Below are 11684 nucleotides of genomic sequence, written 5' to 3' on the forward strand. Positions count from 1 at the left end.
TTGTCCAAAAGAGGCCTTGACTCTACTTTGAGTTCTATGGTTTATTGTGTTAGTGCTACAAATGGATGCCTTTTCAGTTTCCTTTTTCTTCTTTTTTGATCAATTTCTTCTTCTTCTTCTTCTCTCTCTCTCTCTTACATATATAGGCATGTTCGCTTTTTAGGAGGGCATTATCAATAATTGTGAGTCTCTTGGTAAATCAATTTGTTGATGACTTGCAGGTCGGTAAAAAACCTTCTCACTAGAGGAGGGTTGTCAAATTATTACAGGGCAAAATTGCTATTTATAATAATGAAATATATGGGAAAAATGGTCACTCTGTAACTTGGGTAAATTTTATGATCAAAAGAAGATGAATAAATGCACTAAATAAATGGCTTCTGGAAAAATGAATATGCCCATAGATGAAGCTCAACTTTTTATAAGACACGCATGGGGATTACTCACTTATCATTCCTTTCTTGAGGATTATTTAAAAAACAAAAGTGAATCTCCAAGCCCCCTACCTAAAAGGATTTGAAGAATGAAACCAACTATATAGGGCTGTCAACGGATTTCAAAAGTCCAATATTAGATCTGACATCCAAATTGATTATCTCAGATTCAGATGATATATTTATATAATCAGATCAGATTTAGATTTTGCAATTTGCATTTGATTAATAATTGAGTTGGATATAAATTTGATTACATCCAATCTGATTAAAATCTAAATTCAATTATATTAAAATATTTATTAATTTTAATATATAAAATTTATATAATTATATTTGAAATTTTAAAAATATAATTTTATATATTATACCATATGTGAATTATATAGAATAAGTTTATTATTTTATATTTATATTAACTTATTATATACAAAGGTTGAAAAGTAATGAACTTTTTAATTTTTTTTTCTGTATTTTAAAAAATTAAAGCGCAGTTAGATTAAATCCAAATCCAATCTATTTATAGCCCCACTTCTATATACAAATTAATAATTAAATAATGAATGATAAAAGACGTACTAGGCCCATGTGTATGGAATATTGGTGTCTTCGCTCTTGATTATAGGGATGCAAATGAATCTGATCGGATTTGAACTGGGATATATCTGAATTTGATGTGATTTGAAGATCTGATCAAATTTCACAAGTGTCGATTTGAATCCAAATCTATTAAGGATATCAGATATTCGAATATGACCCAATATGATTTATTTTCTAAAACAACTTAATAAATTATTAAAAGAAAAATATAACAGTTTATATAAAGAAAAACAAAAAACACAAGTATTTTTTTCATCTAGTTTCATCATATATATACATGTCCTTTTATAAAAAGAAATAAATAATACAAAAATTATAAAAAAATGCAATATAAATAGATAGATAGATATATAGAGAGAGAGAATCAAATTAGACCCAATTTTTAATGGAATCTTATTATACGATCCAAAAATCCGATAGGGGATATCCAAATCCAACAAAATAGGATTAAATTCAAATTCATATCAGATCATGATCCGATCCATTTGCACCCCTATCTTTAGGTTAGCCATAAATTTGTGTTTACACTAATTTAAATAAATGGGATATCCAAATCCAACAAAATAGGTTTGAATTCGAATTCATATTAGATCATGACCCGATCCATTTGCACCTCTATCTTTAGGTTAGCCATAAAGTCGTGTTACACCAACTTAAATAAGTTACCTTATGAATTTCCATACATCTTTTTATCACCAAAACTTAAATTTTATGGCTTTCATGCTTCTTTATTCTTTACCAAATAGAACAGGAAAGACCATGACTCCTACTATCACACCACAAAGAGCCATCAGACCCAAACCTACTACAAAAATAGGGTTTTGGAATATATGGATCTATTTTGGGTTACTCACTCAACCTTAATTAGAAAAGGTTATGTATAAATAGGAGGTCCCATGTTGGTATGTTTGACCAGTTTATGTAAAAGTACCTTAATTTTTACTAATTTGTCACAATTCACAATCTATCTGAAATTTTTTCTTTGATTTTAAGCACTTCTTTTCATCTCTTCTTTTATTTAATGAATGTATACCTTTTCAAAAAAGGGAAAAAATCACCATAACAGTAACATACATATACTTTATCCATTCAAGACTGAGAGCCTAAGCCAATATATGTTAGACAGTGTATGCCCTTAACTCCAATCGAAATGATGTACCTTATGACATTTATTGTAAATGAATAAAGTACATATTTGATTCATGTTATTATGATGTGTTTCTATGTAATACCCTTAAACTGGACACATATGAGACTCGTGTTAGTTTAGAATGTTCATAGCCGTTGGATAGATCTGGGGAGATCTATCCTGATAAGACTGACATTGATGTGCCGCCAAATTGGTTGGGGTAGCCTGTCTCAGCTGTCAGGGTGAGACCCGAGGTACATGCAGTGTAGGTTTACTTGAAACCCTGAACCGGACCAAAATTCCAGTATTGCCTTGGACCTTGGTGATTATGGGCAAAACTGGAATGTTACACCTGACCCCTATACTCAATTATGATATTACACTAGGTGTCGGATTGGGCTGTATTTGATATGCCAATCAGTGAGATCCTTAAAGGGGGTCAAAACATAGGTATGTTGGAACAGTCCGAGAATTCATCTGAGTGAGTGATCATAGTGACAGGATCAGCCCCTTTGTGGACAAAGGTAATGATCAGACATGCACTCTCTTTGATGGAAACCAAAGCTGCCGACAACCGATTTCAATCGTTGAAATTTTTTTTTGCAAAATATATTTATATAAAGATATACATATATATTACGGTTTCAAAATGTTTGCAAAAGGTTTTAATTCCCGAGATCCATGTGAGTAGAGAGTGCAACACTATTCCTTACAACCGAGGGAGAGGTCCTCTCTTGTCGGGCAGTGTTTGATCATTAGGAGCTCTCTTAAGGATATAAAAGGAGGAGGAGGGCGAACCTCCATTCATCCCATTAGATCAGATCCTAGATCACAGAAAGAGAGAAGACAACTACAGTAAGACTGTGCCATCTTCTGCTCTTGCGCCCTCCTCTTGCTGCCGCTATTTTCAGTTCAATCTCCACTGTAGGAGCAATCAAGAAGTGTTCTTGATATCAAATTTTGGAGAAAAGCTGATCTGAAGTCGTGCTCACACACCCTCCATCGAATTCTTGCTAAAGGATTCGGTTCTTGTGAAGAACCTGTTGATTCTGCTCCACCCTACGTTGTGTCATTTTCAGTGGGAGCAGTCTTTGGAGTTTTCCTTGGGTGTGAACACCTTCGTTGGGATTTATTGTTACTCCGTATCAAGTATATCCCTCTCCTACCTTTTGGTTTCAGATCTGGTTCGGTTCTTGGTTCAAGATTGATCTTTGAAAATACAAATTTTCTAAAATAGGGAATGTGATTCCCACATGGGAGAGAGAGAAATTTTTGAAATTTCACCCTACCTTCCTGTAGGGTTTGGCTATCCATATGATTGATCTCTCATCCCTTCAGTGCTATCAGAGTCATGGTTCAAATCTTGAACTGAAATAAATCGTATCTGAACCTGCGCAAATGGACAGTAGGCGTTCTACCCGATTTGCGCAGATTCTGGTTTTTCTGGGAAATTGTTTCCCAGATCAAGGGCAAATTATTTGAAATTAATTCTTTATAAATCTGGATTTTATTTAGAATTGTTCTTTATAATTTTCTTGATTTACGTGTTGTTTGTACAAAGGAGATCGAATTATTTATTGGCATAGGATATCTGTGATTTTGCAATTCTATTAATTTTGATCTGTAATTAATTTTTTTTAATTTCTAGACTGGATGTATAGGAATTTGGTCTTATGTAATATTAATAGAAAAATTAGAGTTTTCTATTTATTTTGTTTCAAGATCGAAGCTGGATACGCAGGAGAAGGAGATTTTGTAGATGGAGAAATCAGTATCTTTAATTTGCAATTTATGAAACTGTAAATTGTGATCTAACATCTGTTTTGCAGGTTTGAGATGTGAGAACAACCCTGTTACTGATTTCTGATTGTCTTTGATCAGTAATTAATTTCAGATCGTTTTCATGAATTAATTCTTGAATTAAAAATCAAACCCTAGACCCATTTGAACCAGATTGGACCAAACTGGTTGGATCGAATTTGTCGTTCGATGATGGCTGTTCTTAGCCCTAATTTCCCACTTTTGGGTCAAGGGATTGATGTTTAATTGTGAGACTTAATTCGGCCCACACTTGTAAGGCCCAGTTTTAAGGAGTTAAAACTGCTAAAGCTCACCAACTGCAAAAAAACTATATGGGCCGAACTGCTTAATGCTATTCAACCCATGTGCATAGATTATATTAATCAGTATATTATGGATTAAATTGGGCTTTAATTATGGGCTTTACATATATAAATTGATTGTATCAATTCTATCCTTGCATGTGATGTAAGGATGTGTGATGTGCAACGTACATGGGCCATAAGCACTTGGCCTATGCAGATACCATAGTGGCTCTTACGCACACCATGGCTGAATGCACATCATTGCCATGGTGTTCCTAAAGATCAGTAGATGATCTCCCTTCGTGGTGGACCCCACACCTCCCTAAAGAAGATCCCTGTGGAATCCTAGTCGTTTAGGGGCCATCTAAATATGGCTTTATGAAAGTCAGTGGGAGCCACTTTGGTTTGATATAAATCAAAATAGGGCATAACTTTTGTTCCCTCTTGAAATATGAGTGCATGTGATAGGGAGATTCATATGATGAACTTTCTAAAGGCCTTCCATCATTAGCATGAATATGGGTCCTTCGGTAATGAGGAAACTCACCATAAAATTGGGTTATCCATTTGCTGTTGGACTTGTTTGAATGTTTCATAAGATGATAGGGGCGTCATAGACCAATGTGGGAGGGACCTATCCTAAAATGGAAGACTCTCTCACCGTACCTTGGCATTCACGAATATGATGGGTGAGCACTCACTGGACAGAAAAGTTTAACCTAAAATGGCAATGAACCTTGTTTGACAGAGGCCAATGGGAAAGCTCATACGATGAGTGGATATGATCCTTCACAAAAAGGTGGTGGGGTTGTGCAGCTGAAACAGTTGGCTCCATGCACCCTATGTGATTTCCCACATTTCCAGAGACATAATTGCAGTCTCCGTCACCGAGATGGGAGGGAAATCTCGGAGATTAACAAATGAAAATGGAACATAGATTAAAAGCCATATCTATGTATATAACATGAATCAAATTAGGTTGTGGACTGATGTTTGCTTTTTACCATAAATGGCAAATAGACAATTTGCAATGATGTTGGATGACAACAAACATAAAGGACTAAACTATGATGACTGGTACCGTAACCTTATGCTGGTCCTAACTTTTGAGAAGTTGGACAAGGTGGCTAAACCCTGCCCCGGAGCGTCCGGGAGATAGGGCTTCTGAGGCCTGTAGGAGGGACTACCAAGAGTGGGAAGAGAAAAATTCCCTGGTGCTATATCATTGCCTCCCTGTACAATCCGATATAAAGGCAGTTCGATCAGATCGAGCTGGCCAAGGACATATTGGACAGTCTAAAGACAATGTATGAAGAGTAGAACCGTTCTACTCGCCAAAAGGTTTTGAAACAATTCATGACCGCGCAGATGTCCAAGGGCTAGCAAGTTCATGACCATTGTCTTCAGAAGATGGGGTATATCAATGAACTTGAAGCTCTTGGATCCGGGCTGGACAATGTCACTAAGGTAGATACCATCCTGAATTCTTTGCCTCCTTCTTTCAATCCGTTCATCATGAATTAGAACATGAACAAGATGAATGTCAACATTCATGAACAAGCTCTTGGATCCGGGCTGGACAATGTCACTAAGGTAGATGCCATCCTGAATTCTTTGCCTCCTTCTTTCAATCCGTTCTTCATGAATTAGAACATGAACAGGATGAATGTCAACATTCAGGAACTCAACAATATGTTGTAGAGGGCTGAAGAATTGATTAAGAAAGATGAGCCTCTTGCTATGCTTTTTGAAGTTGGCAAGTCGGACAAGAAAAAAATGAAGGCAAAGAAGAAGCCCTAGAAGAAAGCCACCAAGTCCAAGAAGCAGAAGAAGGACAGAACTTCGGATGCTTGTCACTTCTGCAAACAGACCGGCCATCGGAAGAGGAACTGTCCTTAGTACTTGGAATCCAAGAAAGGTAATTTCAAATCCTGTGTCATAGAAACCAATTTGTTGGTAACGCCTGCTTCCTGGTGTATTGACTCTAGGGCATCGACTCAGGATAAGCAGAAGACTGAGTGACAGAGAAGTAACTCTTTACTTGGAGACTTCTGCAAGTGTTGCAGCTACGACCATAGGAACCGTAGAGATAATTTTCAGAGAAGGAATAATTGTACTGAAAGATTGTCTTTATGTACAAAATTTGAGAAGAAATTTGATTTCTATTTCAAAATTGTGTGCGGATGGATATTCTATTCTTTTTTGGTAATACGATTACTATTAAAAAAATAACAAACTAATCGCATACGGAGAACTTGATAATGTTCTCTACATTCTCCATCCTTCTCTAGAAACTAACATAGCTGAAACTACGTCGGTTGACATCCCTAAGAAAAGAATCTGTGATACAGTTAATCCCACATGTCTGTGGCATTACCGATTTGGCCATATTAATATAGATCGTATCACAAGGTTGGTAAAGGATGGTCCTTTGGATTTTCTAACTATAGAAGATCTTCCCACTTGTGAACCTTGCCTTCAGGGTAAGATGATGAAACGACCATTTAACAATAAGCCCGAAAGATGTACAGGCACACTTGACCTTATACATACTAATGTATGTGGTCCCCTGCGTGTTAGGACTCGTAACCAACACATGTATTTTATTACATTCACCGATGATTATTCTCGGTATGGTTACGTGTACTTAATGAGACACAATTCTAAATCATTTGAAAAGTTCAAAGAGTTCAGACAAGAGGTCGAGAAACAGCTAGGGAGAGAAATTAAGACCCTTCGATCGGATCGAGGTGACGAGTATCTCTCTGACGAATTCAGGGACTATATGAAGGTCAATAGGATAGTATCACAGTTGGCTCCTCCTGCTACTCCACAACTAATTGTATTTCAGAGAGGAGGAATAGGACCTTATTGGATATGGTCCGGTCACTTCTCGTACACTCAGAGTTACCCACATCCTTTTGGGGTTTCGCATTGGAGACTGTGATATACGTACTGAACCGGGTTCCAACCAAATCAGTTCCAAATACTCCATATGAACTTTGGACCAGAAAGAAACCAAGTGTCAAACACTTGAAGATTTGGGGTTGTCCGGCACACGTTAAAAGATTGAGTGCAGACAAATTGGAATCCAATACTAGTTGTTGCCTATTCGTAGGCTACCCCAAAAGGCTCAGTGGGTTACCTTTTCTATGACCTGGGAGAACAAAATGTGTTTTGTAGCCGAAATGCCCATTTCTTGGAGGATGATTACATCCTGAACAATCATCGTCAGGAAGTTGTTCTTGATGACGCGAGCTTAGGGTCAGTGGGAGATGTCCCACAAATTCCAAGTAATGACCAACTTAGAAGATCTACCCAGGTTTCCAGGCCTCCGGTTCATCTCGACTATGACCAGGATAGTTATCTGGTGGAAACTACGACTAGTGAGGAGGATTTTGTGACTTATACAGAAGCTATGTTAGACGTAGATTCCCTGAAGTGGTTAGATGCCATGAGAGTTGAGATGGACTCAATGGAGACCAATGGAGTCTAGACTCTAGTAGATCTGCCCCCCAGGGTAAAAGAAATTAGTTGCAAATGGATTTATAAGAGGAAGAAAGGCCCCGATGGTAAGGTTGAGACCTACAAGGCTCGTCTGGTGGCAAAAGAGTATACTCAGAAAGAGAGCATCAATTATGAGAAAACCTTTTCGTCGGTGGCCATGCTTAAATCCATTAGGATCCTACTAACTGTAGCAGCAATACCATGACTATGAGATTTGGCAAATGGATGTTAAAACCGCGTTCCTGAATGGAAATCTTACTGAAGATATCTATATGCAGCAACCGCAAGCTTCTAGGAGTTGGAACATCCGATTTGACTCTATTGTCAAAAAGTTTGACTTTGAGCAGAATCTGGATGAACCCTATGTTTACAGAAAATCCAGTGGAGATAATGTTACATTCTTGGTTCTGTATGTGGACGACATTCTACTCATTGGGAATGATGTAGGAATGTTGACTACGGTGAAAGTGTGGCTTTCGCAGCAATTCTCCAAGGAAGATCTTGGAGAACCCTCCTATATACTGGGTCTTTGACTCTATAGAGATAAATCGAAGCGGATAATAGGATTATCCCAATCTGCTTACATTGACAAAATAATCAAGAGATACATCATGGAGAACTCCAAGAAAGGAAATGTTCCTTTCAGGCATGGAGTCACTCTCTTTAAGGGCATGTCTCCCAAGACTCCTAAGGAGATTGAGGGCATGAAGGACATTCCTTATGCCTCAACCATAGGGAGCATTATGTATGCCATGTTGTGCACTCGTCCTGACATTGCTCAGGCAGTGAGTGTGGTAAGCAGATTCCAAGCCAACCCAGGGCAAGAGCACTGGACTGCTGTGAAAAATATACTTAACTACATTCAAAGGAAAAAAGAGTTTTGTCTGGTATTTAATGGTAGCTCACTACAGATCCAGGGGTACACTGATACCAACTACCAGTCAGATCCAGATGGTAGAATGTCTACATCTAGTTATATCTTCACGATAGGATCGTGTGTTGTTTGCTAAAAGTCAACAAACAGGGGTCCTAAGTAGTAAGAATAACAGTCCACAACCCAAGACGAACACATTGTCATAAGTGAGGCTTCCTAATGAATGAGGGTGTTCATTCAGGAATTTGGAATTCTGCACATCACCCATTCCGTTGTTGTATGACAATACTGGATCTATGGGAGATTGATGTTAAAAGGTGTTATCAGCGGAGAATGTGGCAAACCCATTGACTAAGCCACTGACACAAAAAGTGTTTAAGAAACACGTGGAAAGTCTGGGACTCCGGCTTATACCAGATTGAACCTAAGTGCAAGTTGGGAGCTATTAGATAGTATATGCCCTTAGCTCCAATCAAAGTGATGTACCTTATGACATTTATTGTAAATGAATAAAGTACATATTTGATTCATGTTATTATGGTATGTTTCTGTGTAATACCCTTAAACTAGACATATATGAGATTCATGTTAGTTTAGAATGTTCACAGCCGTTGGATAGATCTGGGGAGACCTATCCTGATAAGACTGACACTGATGTGCCGCTAAGTTGGTTGGGGTAGCCTGTCTCAGCTGCTAGGGTGAGACCCGAGGTACATGCAGTGTAGGTTTACTTGAAACCCTGAACCGGACCAGAATTCCAGTATTGCCTTGGACCTTGGTGATTATGGGCAAAACTGGAATGTTACACCTGACCCCTAGACTCGATTATGATACTGCACTAGGTGTCGGATTGGGTTGTATTTGATATGCCAATCAGTGAGATCCTTAAAGGGGGTCAAAACCTAGGTATGTTGGGACAGTCCGAGAATTCATCTGAGTGAGTGATCATAGTGACAGGATCAGCCCCTTTGTCGGACAAAGGTAATGATCGGAATGCACTCTCTCTGATGGAAACCAAAGCTGCCGATAGCCGATTTCAATCGTTGAAATTCATTTTTGCAAAATATATTTATATAAAGATATACATATATATTACGGTTTCAAAATATTTGCAAAAGGTTTTAATTCTCGGGATCCATGTGAGTAGAGAGTGCAACACTGTTCCTTGTAGCCGAGGGAGAGGTCATCTGTTGTCGGGCAGTGTTTGATCATTATGGGCTGAGAGGTTAAGTGTAAGACCATTGAGGGTAATACCTGATGGGTTAATCTTGCATCTGCCCATAGTCCCTAGGTTTTTATAAGGTGGATTGGCCCAAGGACCACTTAGTGTAAGTATTGGGCCCATTAAGAGACCATGGTGATGGGCTTAGGGGTTTACTGCCCATAATAGTAAATTCGGCCAGGCCTTGTAACAGAGGCTAGGCTGAATCCATGTGGCTGATGTGTAGATCAATGTTTGGGTCCCACGCCATACAAGGAAACCCAATTGGGCAGCAGTCTGGAAGGTTAGTGAGCACATGGACTTAATGGGCCTAAAGCCCAAATTGAACTGGTCTAATTTGATTAGTTAAAGAAGAGGACGGATTTGGGATTTGGATCAGCAGATAGGATAGGGAGTTATCCCTATCCACTCAGAGAGTCTAGATCCAAATACAAATTTGGATTTGGAAACTCTTAATAAGATTAGGAGGGCTAATCTAATCTACAAATAAGATAAGGGCTTATCCTTATCTCTTAAAGGGAAGTCCTAATCCAAATATAGATTTGGATTAGGAAACTCCTATTGAGATTAGGAGCTCTCTTTAAGGTTATAAAAGGAGGAGGAGGGCGAACATCCATTCATCCCATTAGATCAAATCTTATATCACAGAAAGAGAGATGATAGCTATAGTAAGACTATGCCATCTTCTGCTCTTGTGCCTTCCTCCTACTGCCGCCATTGCCAGTTTGATCTCCACTATAGGAGCGATCAAGAAGTGTTTTGATATCAGTTTTTGGAAAAAAATTGATCTGAAGTCGTGCTCACATATCAGCCTTGTGATTCAGTCAACACTGATATGGCCAAGTCGGTAATGCCATAGGCACGTGGGGTTAACTGTATCACGGACTCTTTTCTTGGGGATTTCAGCCGACGCAGTTTCGGTTATGTTAGTTTCTAGAGAATGATGTAAAACATAGAGATTGTTCTCTAGTTCCCCGTATGCTATGAATCTGTTGTTTCTTTTAATAGTAATCGTATTACTGAAAAAGACAGAATAACTATCCGCACACAGTTTTGAGACAAAAATCAAATTTCTTCTTAAATTTTGTACATAAAGACAATCTTTTAGTACAATAGTTCATTCTCTAAAAATCGACTCCACAGTTCCTATGGTCGCGGCTGCAACACTTGCAGAAGTCCCCAAGTAGAGCGTAACTTCTCCTTCACTCAACCTTCTACTTACCTTGAACCCCTACAGCGAGTTACCCGCATGAGTTGAAGCCCCGGAGTCAATACACCAGGACGTAGAAGCTACCAATAAATTAGTTTCTATAACATAAGTTTCGAAATTACCTTTCTTGGATTCTAGGTAGGCAAGATAGTTCCTTTTCCAGTGGCCAGTCTTTTTGTAGAAGTGACAGGCATCCGATGCTTTGTCTTTCTTCTGCTTTTACCCTTAGTGGCTTTCTTCTGAGTTTTCTTTGCCTTCCTCTTTCTCTTGCCTGTCTTGCTAGCTTCAACAAGCATAGCTACAGGCTCATCCTTTTTAATCAGTTCTTCTGCTCGTTGCAACATTTTGCTGAGTTCTTGTAAGCTGACATTCAGTTTGTTCATGTTATAGTTCATGATGAACGGATTAAAGGAAGGAGGCAAAGAATTAAGGATAGCGTCCATCTGGGTCGCAAGGTCCAACCCGGATCCAAGAGCCTCCAGTTCGTTGATGTAACCCATCATCCGAAAACAATGGTCATGAACTTGTTGGCCCTTGGACATCTGCACGGTCATGAACTGTTTCAAGACCTTCTACCGAGTAGAACAATTCTGCTCTTCGTAC

The sequence above is a fragment of the Nelumbo lutea genome, chromosome 1 (genome assembly GCF_056320005.1).
Source record: "Nelumbo lutea isolate HS-2025 chromosome 1, American lotus-T2T, whole genome shotgun sequence".
Taxonomy (NCBI): domain Eukaryota; kingdom Viridiplantae; phylum Streptophyta; class Magnoliopsida; order Proteales; family Nelumbonaceae; genus Nelumbo; species Nelumbo lutea.